The following is a 14,097-nucleotide window of genomic DNA, read 5'->3' as shown; positions in this document are numbered from 1 at the left end:
GGGGGAGGGGTGGGAAGGTGTCAGTGGGGCAGGGGTGGGGACAGGCTGATGCTGGGAGAGGGAAGGGGAGGGGCAGGTGATGGGGTAGAGGGGGAAGCAGGCACAAGGGCAATGGGGGGCAAGAGGAGCAGGCACCAGGAGGACAGGGGGGTGAAGGCAGGGGCAGGTTCCAGGGGGCTGCAGGGGGTAAGGAGAGGAGCAAGTGCCAGGAGGGCAGAGGGTGATGGGAGGGGCGGGCATGGGGGGGTAAGGAGGAAGAGGAGGGGCAGGCACCAGGGCCATAGAACATGAGCGAGGGGCAGGGCTGGTGCCAAGGAAGAGAGAAAGACAGGAGAGGGGTGGGCACCATGGCCAAAGGGGGGCAGGACAAGAGGCAAGCTGCACTGGGGCACAGAAGGGGGAGAGGGAAGACGCTGGCACCAGGGGACACAAGGGGTGAAGAGAGGGGCAGGCATTAGGGAGGCAGAGAGGCAGTAGACCGAGGGGCTGGATCCAGGGTAAAAGGAGAGGTGGAGGGAAGGTGCAGGTGACAATGGGACAAAGAGGGGGGCAAGGGATGGGGTAGATCCAAGGGGGCAACAGGGGAGTGAGGGAAGGGGTAGTCACCAGGAGGGATGGGGGGGGTTGAGCAGAGGGCAGATGCAAGGAAGGCAGAGAAGAGAGGGGTGGGCACCAAGGGACAAGGGAAGAGGTGAGCACACAGAGGCAGAGCATGGAGAAGAGATGGCCCCAGGGGGGCAGAGGGTTGCATAAGAAACTCACAGCTGCTGAATGTACCAAGCGCCAGGCACCAGACCACAGGGAGGAAGCAGCAGTTGGAATGGTCAATACACCGGGTCAAGCAGCACCTGGAGACCAGAATAGTTCAGCCAAGGGAGGTGCAAAGCAACAGGCAGATGGGGAACAACAGTCTCAAGGAAGTGAAGTTGCAGGCAGACAAGGTAGAAAATGAGCCAAAAAAGGAAAGTTATCCAGGAGCCAAAACGGGAAGGGCTTGAACAAGTCCTAGGCCTAGTGAAGGAGGGGGCCCAGAAAGGGCTGCAGGACATGAGTAGCCTGGATGCAAAACTAGAGCCACATTTGCTGGGACACAGGAGCCTGCCACACCGGGTAGAAAGAAGAAAGCTGGAGAAGTTGAAACTGAGGGTCTGTCTGCGACTGGGAGGTGTGATTCCCAGCCCATGTAGATGTACCTGCACCAGCTCTGCTCAGGCCAACATGCTGAAGGTAGCCGTGTAGCCTGGCTAGGAAGAGCAGCACTGGGCAGCTGCCTGAGTACGTACCAAGGGGGCTAGGGGGGTTGTACTCAGGTAGTAGCTGAAGCTGCCTCTCGTGCTACCCTGGCCACACAGCTACTGTTAGAACCTGGCTCAGCTACGTCTACACGAGCTGGGAATCTCACCTCTTAGCTCCAATGTAAACGTATCTAACCGAGGAGAAGGAACAAGTTACAGAACTAGACAGACTAAAGCTGATGGCTCAGGAGGGGGCCGAGGTGCATGCTGAGGGCTCTGGTGAGTGCGATAAGAGAAAGTCCAGCAATACATCACCAGGAGGCTGCATTTACACAGGGGAGGGGAGTGACGTGGGGGGTGTCCTGGGAGGCTTTTTAGGGGAACAAGCTGATCACACACTGAAGGGCTGGATGTCGATAGGCACAGATACAGAGGTGTTGACTACAAAGGAATCTGCATTAGTGGCCGTGTCCTCTACAGTGACCCAGCAAACCCACCCACTAATGGCCTGGAGAGAGTGAGAAGAAAAGGTTGCTGCAGCTGAGGGGAGCAGGGCAGGCGACCTTGCACAGCTAAACACCTCCCAGCCCCAAAGGCTGAGCCCCGGCAGGCGCTAGAGGAGATGCGCTGACAAGGGACTGGATCTCAGCCCAAGCCATCCAGCGGGAGCAGGGGCACTGGAAGAGCCCGTCTCAGCACTGGAAGGTGACCAGGGAACAGCAGTGTTTGTTGTTGCAGAAGGAGCTGACTGAGCTCCAGAACCAGCTTAAGATCGAGTGTGGAACAAAGCCCGGCTCTGAGAGGCATACAAAGTAGGAAAGCCCAGAGGCCTTGCGGAAAGAGATGAAATTGTGCCAGAGAGAGCAGGCGCGGCATCTCCAGAAAACAGAGCCACTGGGCAGCGAGCTACGTCCACTGGCTGGAGACAAGGACAGCGCTGCGGTGGGTGCAGAGGTAGAGACCCATCAGGTGGAAGATGGACTGTCTGAGGTGGGGATTCCACATGCGGGAGGGAAAAGCCACCATAAAAACACACGTCCAAGAGGAAGTTGAAATAGAAAAGGAAGACACTGGGGACCTCTCAACCAGACCCAGGCTAAAACGAAGTCCATTGTACAGGAAAAGGGGAGGAGCAGACAGGCACTTTCCCAGCTGATAACATTTCACATTGTCATATGGACAGAAGAGGGTCTGAAATGGGCTCCCAGGGCTCATTTATTCAAGGCTGCAGGAATAAAAGTTGTGCTCAGCAACAATCAGAGATGCTAATAAGGAGCTGTCGGAGTGAAAGACAAACGTCACTCCCAAGCGGGGTGGGAGGGGTTGTCCTGGGAGGCAGCTGAGGCCAGTTACCAATTCTCAGGGAACGCTAACCCGTATTGTACTGTGCAGCCTCGAGGTGGCGCTGTGTGTAACACACCCCAACCAGACCTGGCAGAGCGTTACAGGGCTTTATGATGGACACACCTGGTGTGTAGCTGGCTGAGGGGAGAGCTATATAGCCAGTGTGTATCTGTCACAGCAGCCTGCGGGCAATGGTGGAACCCGGGTGCTGTTGTCTACCTCTGCTACGGCCAGAGGAGATTCTGACTCACAGAGTACAAGCTGTTCTGAACTACGCCAGGCTGAAGACTGGAGGATTTTGCCCATCACATGAGCTTCACAGGATTGTGGGGAACACAACTCCTGGTCTCTTCATTTTTTCACAGTTCAGTGACATGAATAAAAATATGGCCAAGGGCCTTGTAGGTTTCCTTGTGGCAGCCGGCTAGGAAGTGCCCCCTGGTTGCAGAACATAACCAAGTGTTAGCCACGGCCATGCCTGCCTTTAGGTAGAGGTCGGCTTTGGGGGACCGGGGAAAGGGAGGTCATGGGGGCTGGCCCTTTAGGGGGAGTCAGGGCCCAGCCTACCTGTGACAGGCTCCTGTAAGGGAGAACCAGCCAATCCAGCCCCACCTGGAAGTAATTAAATCCCTAGATGGCTGGTTGGCAGCTAAACAGCCAATGAGCGTGATAAAGGGTTGCCAGGGCTCAGCTGAAGGGATCCCAGAAATGGGAAGCTGCTGAGGAGAGGGGATCCCAGGAGACCTCCCAGAGCAAGGAGCCTAGAAGGGAGCCCTGCAGATGCGGGCTGCAGGGAACAGAGGTACAGTCTGACCCAAACTCAGCTCTGGGAAGGAGGGCTAGGGGCTCCTGACTCAAGGAGAGTGACGGTCTTGAGTTAGAGCCAGAGGCTGGAGCGGAGTGAAGGAAAAGATTTTATTTTGGGGCTTAACTGAACTCAGACTGGACCTCAGCAGGGGACTTTTGTCTCAGAGCTTTTGGACTGTGTGCAGCAGTTTAAGGAGTGCTGAAGAGTGTAAACTGAGGCAGGGCGGTGGCAGGGCCACCCAGACCCAGCTGAGGGGGAGCTTGGGGGTGCCATCCTGTGATGAGCCTGCACAACTGGCCCCCATTTAACAGAACTGCTTCCTGTTCCCCAGGCCTCGCTCTCTCCAGTCTGTCTGCGTGGGCCCAATGGAGCCAGGGTCCCTGAGTGTGAACCTGGAGCAACTGAGCACAGGGTGGTGCCTCCCACCTGACTCCTGGCCTCCCCATCCCAGCTCCCAGGCTGTTCCCTCTTCCCTGCAGCCTGTGGCTGTCTGAACCTGCTCCCCCTGCCCTCTGGTTGCCCCTGCCCCACCCTGGGAGTACCGAGCCCCTGAAGGCTGGATGCTGAACTGGGGTGACCCAGGGCCCAGCATAGAGCCAGCAGGGTCACTACAATACTGTCAGACCGAGCCAGACAGGCCCAAGGGCGCACTGGGATCCTGGCACCACCTCAGCATTTGCTGGTCCCCTTGCAGGGCCTTGTCTGCACTCAGACCAGGAGCCCTTCGGGGCCAGCAGCCCCTTGTTCTGTCTCTGCAGCGCCTGGCGCACTCATGGGCGCTAGATCAATAACACCCACTGCCCAGCCCCTAAGGGCTATGTGACAGCATGGGGCCTTCCCCATTGCACATGGCATAGGTGCCAACTGAGTGGGTGCTGCAGGGCTGGAGCACCCTTGGGGGAAAATTAGCGGGTGCTCCACTCCACCCCGCGTCCCCCCTCCCAAGCCCTCTGCATCCCTGCTCCTCTCCCCCTTCCCAGCACTTCCCCCACCGCCTAACAGCTGTTTGGTGGCGCTTAGGACTTTCCAGGAGGGAGGGCGAGGAGCAGGGATGCAGCATGCTCAGGGATGAGGTGGAGAAGGGGCAGGGTGAGGACTTTGGGGAAGGAGGTAGAATTGGGGCAGGGTGAGGGTGGTGCAGGGGCGGGGCTGTGGGGGGAGTGTCGAGCATCCATGGGGCAGAGGGAAAGTCGGCGCATATGGCACACGGGGACCCTGGGGTGCAGGGAGCCCCGGTTACTGCCCCACACATTCACCCAGCGACTCCCCCGAGCTGCCGGACGCGGGTCCCAGGGATCAGAGCGCAGGCAATCGAGTGGCACTGACTGGTGGTGGGCTGGTGGGGGGTGGAAGGAAATGGTTAATCCCAGGGCGGTGGTGCTTTGCTGCCTAGCCCTGGCTGGTCTCTGCCCTCTGGGAGCAGCACAGGGTGTGTGTCTCCGAGCAGGTCCCGTCCCCTTGCCCGGCCATTTGTCCCAGACATAGAGAATCCAGGTGCCAAGGGAAGGAGCAGCCCCAGCAGTGCCGCATTGGCCCTGGCACGGGCTGAGCCTGGAGCGCAGCAGCAGAGGCAGCGGCAAAGAGGGGGGCTCAGTCAGGAAAAGCAGCAGGGTCCCCACCTGCAGAGGAGGGTTCAGCGCTGGGACAACAGGCTGGGCTGGGCACTCTGGCAGCGAGCGCGGTACCAGCCCCAATGGCCCTGCTGGAGACCCGGGGCCTGGCCAGCGCGTCTCCCAGGACCTGGGGCCCTGCCCAGGACGGAGCCCAGGCCTCAGGCACCACTGGGGGGTAGTGCCAGGAGCAGCTGCAGGTAGTGAATCTCTTCCAAAGGAAGGGGCTGGACTCATTGATACAGGATTGGCCTCAGTTACCTGCGAATCCTCGGGCTCTTCTGAGTCCTGGAACAACCAGCAGAGAAAGAGAGGTGAGAATTCACAGAGCAGAGTCACCCAGAGCGGGGTTCATTGCAGAGACTGTGGGGCAGAGCTGACGTCCTGACACAAAGAGACCGGGCTGATCAGCAGCAGCTCTAGCAGGTATGTACACAGGCCCTCCCCACGGCACCCGGCTCTGAGCAGACCAGGGCTCAACAGGCTCCTACTCCCCTCTCTGTCCCACATTCCTCAGCTGGGTTTCTCCTGTGCAGATCCCGTCACACCCGCCCAGCCCAGGGGCTGCTCCAGACAGGGGAATAGGCTCCCAGCAGCTGTCCCGTCCTGCCCTGGCACAGCGAACAGCAACCCAGGATTCTCACCTCTCTCTGCAGCCAGCCCCTCTGGAAGGAGACAGAGAGAGAGAATAATCAGTCACAACCCCTGTCTCACCACTACTGAAGAGTCACAGCTCTTTCAAGCTGATACAATATCCCAGGACAGGCTGGTGACCAAGGTACAAGGGGGGAGCTTCTCCTAGATATTTAGGCACCTAAATATGCGGGTAGACACTGAGTGGGATTTTCAAAAGTGCTGAAGCAGGTTAGGTAAGTCCATAGGAGTTAGGTGCTTGGAGGTTCCCAGCAGACACCTAAATACCTTTGAAAGTCTGGCCCAAGGTGCTCAAACACGAGGGCTGTGATGCTCAGCTGGTGTCATTCAGGGAGGCTTAGAATCCAGCCCTGAGTCTGTGATAACATCTCAGTTAACCAAGAGCATCAGCCCCTGCACTCAGATAGCCCAGGGAGAGAGCAGGAGGCAGCGCTGGGCACACAGATTCATGATTCTGAATTATCTGCTCTCCTGAAATCTTCCCCCTTTGGGCTCTGCAGTGAGCAGCCAGGAATATGGGATCCTGAGGGCTCTTCCAGGATCTGGGCCCCACTGGGCTGGGCAGTCACAGTGCTCTGAATTAAGCTCTGGTCCATGAGTAATATTGGGCACACAGGAACTGATAATAACTGAACCTGCTGGGCCAAATCCCTCCCCCTGCCCAGCTCCAGTACAACGAGAGAAACCCCCAGCAATGCTCCTTACTCAGGAATCCCGGCACTGCCTCCTGGAGATTGTTCTTTTGCGGGAAATCCCGGATTCTCTTTTCCAGCTCAGGGGACTCGGGCGCCAGATGTGGAGATGTGTCTCTCAGAGGCGAGAAGGCGAAGAGTGTGTGTTTATTCCTCTCCGCTCCTCGGCCCTAAGTTCCTGCCCCCCAGAGCCAGACGGGGAGCGGGTGGGAGCTGGGCCACAGGCAGGGCTAATGGAGCCAAGACCTCTGCTGCCTAGGGAATTTAGTGCCTGCACGATCTGCCGGGGCCAGACTGGGGGCCTCTGTCCAGCCAGAGAGAAAACCCAGCCTGGACAGGGCCAGCCCCAGCTCCTCTCACACCCAGCCAGGCCCATGTCCCCTCTGGGGCCTGGAGCGGCTGATCCCAGGGCTGAGAGAGGGGCCCCTTCTCCAAGCCCAGCCTCTCCTCAGCCTCCAAGGGGCCTGGTCACTCTCCACGGGGTGGGGGCTCTGGGACGGGGACTCTGCCCCACTTGGGCCTGGGCTGGGACACTTGCCTCTTCCCTCACAGGCCCCTGGCCCCCCCACAGGACAGCCTTTGGGCCATGACAGAGCTGGGGCCAGGTCAGGCCATTGGGGTGACAGACCCTCAAACCCATGAATGATCCCCCAAGCAGCCTGGTCCCAGGGAGGGGTCTCCAGCCCAGGGCTGTGGGGTGATCCCCTCCCCAGGGTGGGTCACACAGACACAGCGGCTGCAGTCCCGGGGCGATGGAGACGGAGGGAGGCTGAATCCAGAGGGTGAGATCCTCCCACAGTTGGGGCGCTGGGTCTGCAGCCTGGGTTCTGAGTCTCTTCCCAGCCTGATGGGGCATGAGGGCCAGACAGAGCCCAGACACACCTGCTTACGGCACTTCTGACACCCTAGAGGGGAGGGAGAGACAGAGCAGAGAGTCAGTGCCCCTGGCCCAGCCGGGTCACTCTGCAATCCCAGTCCCAGCCCCCCCAGTGGGGTGGAGGCACTAAAGGGCTGTGCTAGGGGGAGCAGAGCCCCTTTCACACCAGATACTCTGCAGGGATGGCCAGGTCCTCTGTGCTGAGCCCAGGGCTGGAACAGCCTTTTACCAGCCTCCCGCTGCCTCCCTGATGGCCCAAATGCCTGTGTCTCTGCAGCCTTGGGGCTCCTGGCCCTGCTCCCTGCACTGAGTTGCCCTAGGAGCCTGAGTGACTCCGGGGCCGTACCCTCCCGGCACTGGGCTCTGGGCGCGTCTGACACAGTCTGACCTGAAGCAATTCCAGCACCGGCTGCTGACACTTCCCCTCCAGCTCTGTGATCAGGGTGCTGAGCCGGGAAATCTCCTCACCCAGGCGGGTGGCATTTTCCTCCCTCCTTGTCCAGCTCTCCCAGCCGGGCCAGCAGGAGGCGCTCTTGTTCAGCCAGGAACTGGCGCAGCCGCTCGCACTCAACCACCACCAGCCACCGCTCCACTTCCGTCTGCCTCTGGGGTGCGCAGGGGCAGGGCCGGGACACTAGGCTGCACAGAGTATTTCATTTCATAGCTGTGTGTGCACTAGGCCTTTTGCTAGTATGAAAATGTCACCAAAAATTACCAACCCCCCTACAATCAATCACCCCCCACCCTCCATTACTGTACCAGCAACAGACTGAAGTGCAGACCAGGCCTTGGCAAATGGTGCTGGCCAAATAGCATCACTGGAATATTTGACACTCAAACCCTGAGATCAGCACAAATCTCCCCCTGCTCCGCCCTGACCCCTGCCACATCTGTGCCTGTTCAGCAGCTTTACTGGCCTCCCCCCTCCCATGGTGCCAGAGAGCCAGAGCCAGAGGCTGCTCCCAGCCACCCTGGGGTGAACCCATTGCCTCCAGGGGGAACTAACCCCAGGGTCCCAGAGGAGTCTGACCCTGACCCCACTGACTCCTGATTTACATCAGGCACCTGAGAGCAGACGCTTTCCCGCACTGGTTAAAATGACCCTGAACTGTCTCCCTGCATCGACTCTGGAAACCTTTAACCTTCTGCACAGGCCAGACCCCAACCAGCGCAGACACCCCCACCCCCCACTCTCACTGACACCCCTATGCAAACCAGCCGGGCAGAGCACGGCACCTACCAGGAGCCTCTCACTCTCCTTGTCCCAGTCGGATTTCAGTCCCAGGAGCTCTGCTCTCTCCTCCCGCAGACACTGCAGGCAGCTCAGGATTTGCTCCTGCAAACAGACAATGGCTCTGGGGGCTGTTTTGGGGTCACTGGTTTGTGCCCAGCAACAACATCATCACTGAGCAGAGTAAGTCAATGGGAGCAGGTCTTCTCCTTTCTCCAGCCTGCTGAAAAAGTGACCCCAACTCCATGGTAACTCCCCGGGCAGAGCTGTTGGGCCTGGCCCACTCTGTCCCAGTACCATCATCTCCAGGCTGTTTCCCTGCCATAGGTCCGGTGCTCTGGAACAGCTCTGGGAGGAGCTTTTTGGTGTGGCAACCCCCTTAGGATCACACTTTGTCCAATGAGGAAAGCCACTTGGCTTCACTGCCTCCTGACTCAATCTCAGAGCCTCCAGCAGCCCTGCGTCATATCAGCAAGTCTACCTGAGCTGGACACCCACGGGAGCCATGTACCCCCACTTCCTTACTCTGGAGTGACTCTCTAACAGCACCCCACTTCATGTCAGCAAGTCCACCTGAGCTGGACACCCAAGGGAGACTTGTACACCCCAAGGGAGCCATGTACCTCCACTTCCTTATTCTGGAGTGACTCTCAACCAGCATTGTAAAAGCTGAGGGGTTTATTACAGAGGTAGTCAACAGATGACCGCAGGCTAAATCTGGACCATCTGATGCTTTTGAGCAGATCCTGAAATATTTTTATTTATTTATTATCATGATTGTTACTATTTTTTTATTATTTTCTTTGAAGTCTGGACCTTGACTATGCCTTGACCAAGAAATTTGGACCCTAATAAAAAATAATTGACTCTCTCTGGTTTTTTACATGTCTGGAACACAGCGCAGACAGTGCTTAGTTAACACAGAGAATGGAAAGGTCCATCTGAGTCACTCCCAGAACCCTCTGACCCCTCTGTAGTCTGCGCTCAGAAGCTGCTCTCCAGCCTCCAGCAGCCCACACTTCGAACCCCAGCTGGGCACACTTGGCTGGCTTCCCACAGAGGATGGGCCATCAATGGTCATTTACTGTTTAGTGCCAAATGTCCAGCCAACTGGTGTGGCCACTGTCTCCTGGGACACTCCATGGGCATGGGGCCCCAGGCAGCCAGCTGTCCCTCATGCCTGAATCTCTGGGTCTCTACAAGTAAACATCCTTCCCCCCGCCCCTCACCTAATTAACCATGGGTAAGGCTAAGATTTTGTCACAGATATTTTTAGTAAAAGTCATGGCAGGTCACGGGCAATAAAGAAAAACTCATGGAAGCCTGTGACCTGTCCATGACTTTTACTAAAAATATCCTTAACCAAATGGGGAGCTCAGCTGCGGGGTCCCCACACCACTCGCAGCCCGCTACGAGCTCCGAGGGCCTGCAACGCCTGTGGCAGCCAGGAACTCCCCAGCTCTCTGCAGCTGCCAGCTGCTGTGAGCTGAAGTCACGGAGGTCTCTGGAAATCACGGATTCTGTGACTTCTCCAACCTCTGTGAAAAACTCATAGCCTTAGCCATGTGTAAGCCACACCTGCTTGGTGTGGCGCTCTGTACCCCTTGGTGGCACCTAGGCCAGCTAAAGGTATATGAACCCCCTACAGCCGTGGAGAAGAGAAACAGGACCTTTAGCTCATGCAGTAGAGGCTCATGCATTAAGCTCCACAGGTCCCCAGCTTTGATCCCCACTGACGACAACGGGGGTCTGTCGGTGTTAAACGTGCACCACATAGGGGACACTGAGGCATACACACTATTCATCCAAAATATTATGAAAAATTCCCACTGCACAACAATCCCACTATCAGGCAGTTCCCTGGCTCTAACCCAGGGCTGGTCAGACACATGCAGAGGGCTCTGTAGCTGCAGAGAAGCTGCCCCAGCCATGCAGATAACTGTTCCCTACCCTGTACTCCTGGGCAGCCTCCTCGATGGGCACCACCGTGTGAGTGCGGTGCGCCCGGGACCTGTTACACAACACGCAGATGGGGGCTTGATCCTCCTCGCAGAAGAGTTTAAGCGTCTCCTGGTGCCTCTCACACGCTCTCTGCCCCTCGGGCTCTGGCCCCGCCTGCAGCCTCAGGCGTTTCACTAACTCCACCAGGTTCCCCAGCTGCCTGTTGGGCCGCAGGTCTCTCTGCGGGGCAGTTTCTCTGCTGTGGGGGCAGGAGGAGTTTGGCTCTGGCTCCCACCAGCACTGGCTGATGTAGGCCCGGCGGAAGTTGTGCCCACACTCAATAGATACAGGGTCTGTGAAATACTCCAGGCAGATGGAGCAAGTCACTTCGTCCTGGAAGCTCTCGGCCAGGTCCCCGGCAGCCATGGCCCCTCTGCACCCGGGACCCAGCCACTGCAGGTTAGTTTCACTTTCCTGCGCTCAGAGGAGCCTGTTTCCTTCCCGCTGCTCTCAGCAGGCCCTGTGCTGAGCTGCAGTGAGTCACCCTCATGTCACAGCCGGGGCCGGGTCCAGGCACCAGCACAGGAAGCAGGTTCTTGGGATGGCCAATGGAAAGGGGCGGCACCAGGAGCGCCAGCAGCCTATTTGGTGCCCTAGGAAGCAGAAGGTCCCGCCCCCAAAATGGCACCCCCGACAGGTGGCAGAAGGTCCCGCCCCAAAAATACCACTGACGACCGCAGCGGCCGAACATCCGGACACTGCAGTCACCGCCCCCCAAATGTTAGTGCCCTAGGCGACCTCCTAGGGCGCCTAATGGGTGGCGCCGGCCGTGGGCGGCACCGCTGGCTCTTCAGCAGTGGGTCCCTCAATCCTTCTCAGAGGGAAGGACCTGCCACCAAAGAAGCGAAGAAGGAAGCGGCGCGGTAGAGCTGCCGCTGATGGCGGGGTGGTTTTTTTTTTTTTTGCCGCTTGGGGCAACAAAAATGCTGGAGCCAGCCCTAGTCACAGCCTGGGGGTTGGGAGGGAGACAGAGCCAGGGGTAGCGAAGGGTTAACATCACCTCCTCCCCCAGACAATCTGGGCAGAGTCCGGGGCTGGTTCCTTCCAGCCTCAGAAAGTCCCTGTCCCAGTGAGGGTAGCAGCTGAGGTTGGGATGGAGGGGAAGAGAATGAAGCAGCTGAGAGCTGTTGTGGCTGGTGCTGGGAGAAGAGGGGAGCATAAAGAACAGAAATTAGAAACCCTGTGGCTCCTGGGTCTGAGTTAGTGATAAGCCTGTTACATGATGCTGCTGCCTCTACTGGCAAGTTTTGTCAATGAAACTAATGTTGACATAAAAAACATTGACAAAAAGTAATGACCTCAACATGAGTTTACATTTGCTCAACAGATCGTGTCCACCATTGTCGGAGCACCATTGTCGACAGGGTGAGCAATGCACTGTGGGTATGTATCCCACAGTGCCTGGTGACACCATCTGTCGCTAGGTGTTGTGGGAAGGTGGAAATGGAGCTCTAGGCAGGCACACAGCTCTGCAAGCACCCCAGTCATGGTGAGTGTCAAGATCGCATGGAGGGTGGTTGTCACAGCTTGCAGTGCACCTTTGCGGGAAACTCGTTCTAAAATTATCACGCACTTTTCCACAGGCAGGCACATCTCTGGCTGACCTCTCACTGCTGCAGGTAAGCAGGGAAACTAGGGTGTAACTACTGCATGTCTGTGGCTTTCACCCCAGTCTATATGCAGCTCAGCTATGTGCCACTTTGGTCCCAGCTCCAGCGATTGCTAAATGGCAGGGGACAATTTCCTACAATCCCTTGGAATCTGCGGCAGAGGATTAACTAGTACCTCTTGGAAACTTTCCAGAGCCCCTCTCTGGAGATCTCCATGGAGATCTTGATGTCCAGCAACACCCTGCTTGGCCATGCAGATTAGCTACACAGGGCAATGTCCAGCTCTCATAAAAACACAACCTGCCTTCAACTCTTCTATTCCCTAACCAAGTCACAGCAACTTACCCGGGGTGTCATCTGCTTCCTGCTCCCTGGAGAGCACTTCTGGAGTGGAGAAAAAGTTCCTGGCTGCCTGCCCCACCGGGCGACCCCTCTGGGAGCTGCAAATCTTCTACCTCCAGTTCTTCATCCAGAATTTCAGACTCTGGGTTAGCCCCTCTTTTTGCTGTCACCAAAGTATCCATGGGGCAATCGGTGATGGAGGTGGGGTCAGCACCAAGGATAGCATTCAGGTCCTTAGAGAAGTGGCAGCTCTTAGCTGCACCACCGGAGCAATGGTTTGCCTCCCGCATCTTATGATACACCTGCCTCAGCTCTGTTATCTTCACTCTGCACTGCTGCATGTCCTATTCACAGCCCTTTTCACACAAGCCTTGAGAAATGTGCCCATATGTGTCCTGATCCCTAAGGGGTCACTAGCAGCTGTGACTGAACAGCCTCCTCTCCCCATATACTGATCAGATCCAACAGCTCCGCAGTGGTCCAGGTGGGAGCACATGTGGTGCGATAGCCAGCCATGCTTACCGGGGAGAAACCAGGACACCTCTTCACGTTGAGCCAGCAAGCAGGAAATGGGATTTCAAATTCCCAGGGCTTGCAAGGGGGAGGGGCGGATTGCCTAAAAGGCAGCGGAGTTCAAATTGCTGACCAAAGCGCAGCATGGGAATTGTGGGACACTATCTGGAGGCCAAGAAAAGACAGGCATGCTGTCTACACTGGCTGTTTGTCGACAATAAAGGGAAGGGAAAAGACAAAAGTCTCTCACAGGGGTGGAAGTTTTTTGTTGCCAAAACTGGCCATTTTTTCTGACAAAAGTCCCATTTCAGTGTGTGCGCTCTTGCTGTTTTGTCACCAAAAGGCAGTTTTGGGTGACAAAACTTGTCAGTGTAGACAAGCCCTGAGTTAGTGATAAAGCCTGTTACGTGGTGCTGCTGCCTCCACTGTGATTTGGGATCCTGGGCTAAGCAGCTGCTGCTCTTTAGTGGGGTTTGTGCCAAGGAGAGACCTTCATTAAAGCCCCTTTCTGTGCCCAGCCCAGGATGGTTTCCTGTGGCTGGAACCAGCCCTACAGGGCATCTCTGGGGGTCTGCTGACACCAACTCCTGAGCTGGAGGCTCTAGGTGATGAGAGAGACCTGGGGGAAAGTGCTGGGCCAGGCTGGAAGGTGACTGCACAAAGGGCCCTGGGAGCCTTAGATCTCACTACCCCAGGGAATGTGTCCCCTTATTGTTCATGCACCTGCAGAAAGGCTCTGAGCTGTGTGAACGTCATGAAGCTGCTGCCTTCACCCAGCTCTGGCCAGGATCTGCCCCTGGGGGAGCTACAGGGAGACTCAGGGAAGAGGAAGCCTGGAGGGAGCTGTGCACAGAAAGCAGGTCTCTGCCAGAACCAGAGAAGGTACCAGGCAGGAGGTACCTGCAAGGCCCTGAGGCAGGAGGTGGTTTAAACACAGTCCCTGACTGCATCACTCAGGTCCCCTGGGCTGGGACCCAGAGGAGAGGATGGGCCTGGGTCCCCCTACCACCCAGGGACGGACGTGGGTAGAGACTGCTGAGATCCCTGACGAGGGGTGGGAACAGGAACAGGAATAGGGAACTTTGCCTTTGTGTTCCTGCTGTAACTTACTGTCTTCCTATCCTGTTGCAGTAAGAAGGGAAGAAACCTGTACAGGGGAAGCAATGGAAAAGGGGTCAGG

General features: G+C 57.2%; 2 protein-coding genes and 1 pseudogene across 3 annotated transcripts in view; 1 reads left to right on the top strand and 2 right to left on the bottom strand.

Annotated features, from left to right (window-relative positions):
• The window catches only part of LOC116815868 (uncharacterized), a 385,671-nt gene that overhangs the window by 174,792 nt on the left and 196,782 nt on the right, over positions 1-14,097 (top strand). The window lies entirely within an intron of this gene.
• LOC116815861 (zinc finger protein 2-like) overlaps positions 5,279-14,097 on the bottom strand; it is a 29,981-nt gene continuing 21,162 nt past the window's right edge. The window contains exons 6-7 of one of the 2 annotated variants that reach the window (XR_012656618.1): positions 6,357-6,460; positions 5,279-5,360 (exon numbers count right to left, since the gene is read on the bottom strand). The gene's annotated coding sequence lies outside the window, so the exon portion shown is untranslated. Of the gene's footprint in view, positions 5,382-6,356; positions 6,461-14,097 lie in introns of both variants that reach the window. The other variant, XR_012656617.1, reaches the window with a different exon arrangement.
• On the bottom strand, positions 9,895-10,885 carry LOC142047385 (zinc finger protein RFP pseudogene; annotated as a pseudogene).

The sequence above is a fragment of the Chelonoidis abingdonii genome, chromosome 10, assembly GCF_003597395.2.
Source record: "Chelonoidis abingdonii isolate Lonesome George chromosome 10, CheloAbing_2.0, whole genome shotgun sequence".
NCBI classification, from domain to species: domain Eukaryota; kingdom Metazoa; phylum Chordata; order Testudines; family Testudinidae; genus Chelonoidis; species Chelonoidis abingdonii.
Note: the sequence above shows the minus strand (reverse complement) of the source record. Positions and strands in the feature narration are given on the sequence as shown.